We start from the raw sequence: 3098 nt of genomic DNA on the forward strand, positions 1-3098 counted from the left end.
GGGGGGGGGGGGGGGGGGGGGGGGGGGGGGGGGGGGGGGGGGGGGGGGGGGGGGGGGGGGGGGGGGGGGGGGGGGGGGGGGGGGGGGGGGGGGGGGGGGGGGGGGGGGGGGGTGGGGGGGGGGGGGGGGGGGGGGGGGGGGGGGGGGGGGGGGGGGGGGGGGGACGGCACGTCGCGCCGCTCAGTCCCCCCCGAGAAGACCGTTGCGGCGACGTCGTAGGGCCGACCCTCATACGGACGTGGCCGGTGACTTACGCCCACGGCCGCAATTTGCGTTCAAGACGTCGATGTTCAATGAGGCAGCTGCAGTTCACACGACTCAATACGGCTGGCCGCACTCTTCATCGACGCGCGAGCCGAGTGATCCACCGCCAAAGGTTGTATTTATTTTCTCTCGCTTAAGGGCCAAACGACGACAAAGTGGGGGGGGCAAGCGTTGCGCGCGCGGTTACTCGCGGCGCAACGCCGCCGCCCCGTTTATCAGCCTGGACCGCTCCCCGCCAGGGAGCAGCCCGGCCTCACCGGACAGTTGTTTTAACCCTTCACCCGTCGGGCGGGCGGGCTGGGGCAAAACGAAATCGGACGTGATCCTACCGAAGGTTCACCTACGGTAACCTTGTTACGACTTTTACCCTTCGGGGCAGCGCAGTTCGGGCGACATCGCGACGACTGCGATTTCAGGAGCCGAAGCTCCGTCTCGCCGGCCACTCCGGGGCCCTGGCTGCGCCGTCCACCGAAGGTAGCGACGGGCGGTGTGTAACAAAGGGCAGGACGTAGTCGGCACGGGATGCTGACCCGTGACTACGTGGCATTCCGAGTTCACGGCCCAACTCGCAGAAGACCGACCCCGGACAGAAGACTCCTACGCTCACGTCTACACCGCGCCGGCTGGCGCCACCACTGTAGCACACGTGCAGCCCAGGACGTCTAAGGGCATCACAGACCTGTTATGGCTCCATCTCGTACGCACTGCTCGAGGTCAATCCCTGCAGGACGCGGCCTGCGCGACGGCGGTCCGGGGCACCGCCTCTCCCTGAGTTTTTTTTGTTATCCGCCAGGGCAGAGTCTCGCCCGTTATCGGAATGAACCAGACGGATCGCTCCACGGGCTAGCAACGGCCATGCACCACCACCCACCGAATCATGAAAGAGCCTCAGTCTGTCAATCCACGCCATCGGAGCTGGAAAATTTCCGCGGCTGCTGGCACCCGGCTTGCCCTCCCATAGGTCATCAACGGCACGTGTTTGGTCTACGCTCAATCCGACCGAAGGCTCGCATGCGAGCCCCGCCCCGACATTATCTTCACTACCTCACCGTGCTGGGAGTGGGTAAGTTGCGCGCCTGCTGCCACCCTTAAGCGTGGTAGCCGTCTCGCAGGCTCCCCCTCCGGGATCGAACCCTGAAACCTCCGTCACCCGTAGCCAACACGGGGGGCTCTTGCCCGGGCCGTCTAAATTTGATGGGACGGCGAGCAAAAAGGGCACGCCCCCCCCCCCCCCCCCCCCCCCCCCCCCCCCCCCCCCCCCCCCCCCCCCCCCCCCCCCCCCCCCCCCCCCCCCCCCCCCCCCCCCCCCCCCCCCCCCCCCCCCCCCCCCCCCCCCCCCCCCCCCCCCCCCCCCCCCCCCCCCCCCCCCCCCCCCCCCCCCCCCCCCCCCCCCCCCCCCCCCCCCCCCCCCCCCCCCCCCCCCCCCCCCCCCCCCCCCCCCCCCCCCCCCCCCCCCCCCCCCCCCCCCCCCCCCCCCCCCCCCCCCCCCCCCCCCCCCCCCCCCCCCCCCCCCCCCCCCCCCCCCCCCCCCCCCCCCCCCCCCCCCCCCCCCCCCCCCCCCCCCCCCCCCCCCCCCCCCCCCCCCCCCCCCCCCCCCCCCCCCCTAACGGGAAAGGGCCCCGAAGTTCAAACGGTCGGCAAAGGGGAGGTCCCAGGTGCGATCATAGGTGGGTGGGTTTATTTCATTCAAATTCGCTCCGTAGAGGAAAGCGCTCGCCCAAGTTTTTTTCCCCCGGCCCTCGGAGGGCTTACGGGGGGAGGTCCCGGCGCTAGTGTCCTTCTCGGTCCGTTACGAGAGCTTCTTACCCCCGGGACGCCCGTGCGGTAAAGCCTCGATCGCGAGGGGTAAAAATCGTATGAATAAAGCTCCCAAAAAAAAGGGGTTTTACCCCCGGGAGGGTGGCCGGCCGTGGCGCCATCCGATCGAGCCCCGGGGTCGTCGCCGACTTAGCGAAGTACGGGAAGGGGTTTAACACTCCGCCCCAAGGGGTAAAGGGCCCTAAGGGAAGGGCCGAAGTCAAAACCGGTCGGCAATGGGGATGGGCCCAGGTGCGTTCATGGTGGTGGGTTTATTTCATTCAAATTCGCTCGTAGAGGAAATGCGCTCGACCAAGTTTTTTCCTCGGCCTCGGAGGGTTACCGCGGGAGGTCCCGGCGCTAGAGTCCTTCTCGGCCCGTAGCGAGAGCTTCTTACCCCAGGGACGCCCGTGCGGGTTTAAAACTCGAATCGACGAGGCGTTAAATCGTATTTAATAAAGCTCCAAAAACGGGATTTTTAACCCGGGAGGGTGCCGGCCCGTGGGCCAAAAAAATTTCCCAATTTGAGCCCCAGTGTCGATCGCCCGACCTAGCGAAGTTTCGGGACGCTTTAACACTCCGGGCCCCGCGAGTACAGGCCCTAACGGGAAGGGCCCCCAAGTTCAAAACCGGCGGAATGGGGAGGTGGCCCGGTGCGATCATAGGTGGTGGGTTTATTTCATTTAAAATTTGCTCCGTAGAGGAATGCGCTTGACCCAAAATTTTTTCCTCGGCCCCCCGGAGGGCTTACCGCGGGAGGTCCCGGCGCTAGAGTCCTTTCGGCCGTTTTGCGAGAGTTCTTACCCCGGGACGCCCGTCGGTTTTTAAAACCTCGTTTGCGGGGATAAAATTGTAGAAATTTTTGCTCCTAAACCGGATTTGAACCCCCGGAAAGGGGTTGGGGCCCCCGTGGCCAACTCGATCGAGCCCGAGTCGTCGATCGCCCGACTCTAGCGAAGTAGCGGGAACGCGTTTTAACACTCCGCCAAGCGAGGACAGGGCCCTAACGGGAAGGGCCCCGAAGTTCAAAACCGGTC

At 67.3% G+C, this 3098-nt stretch overlaps 1 non-coding gene across 1 annotated transcript; it reads right to left on the reverse strand.

Annotated features, from left to right (window-relative positions):
* Positions 1 to 222: 222 nt before the first annotated feature.
* LOC144962197 (5.8S ribosomal RNA) lies at positions 223 to 379 on the reverse strand. Its single transcript, XR_013643392.1, has one exon. It is a non-coding gene; the product is annotated as a 5.8S ribosomal RNA (ribosomal RNA).
* Positions 380 to 3098: the final 2719 nt, after the last annotated feature.

This window comes from Berghia stephanieae, unplaced genomic scaffold (genome assembly GCF_034508935.2).
Source record: "Berghia stephanieae isolate SIO BIC M18660-M18661 unplaced genomic scaffold, UCSD_Bste_1.3 scaffold6894, whole genome shotgun sequence".
Classification (NCBI taxonomy): Eukaryota; Metazoa; Mollusca; class Gastropoda; order Nudibranchia; family Aeolidiidae; genus Berghia; species Berghia stephanieae.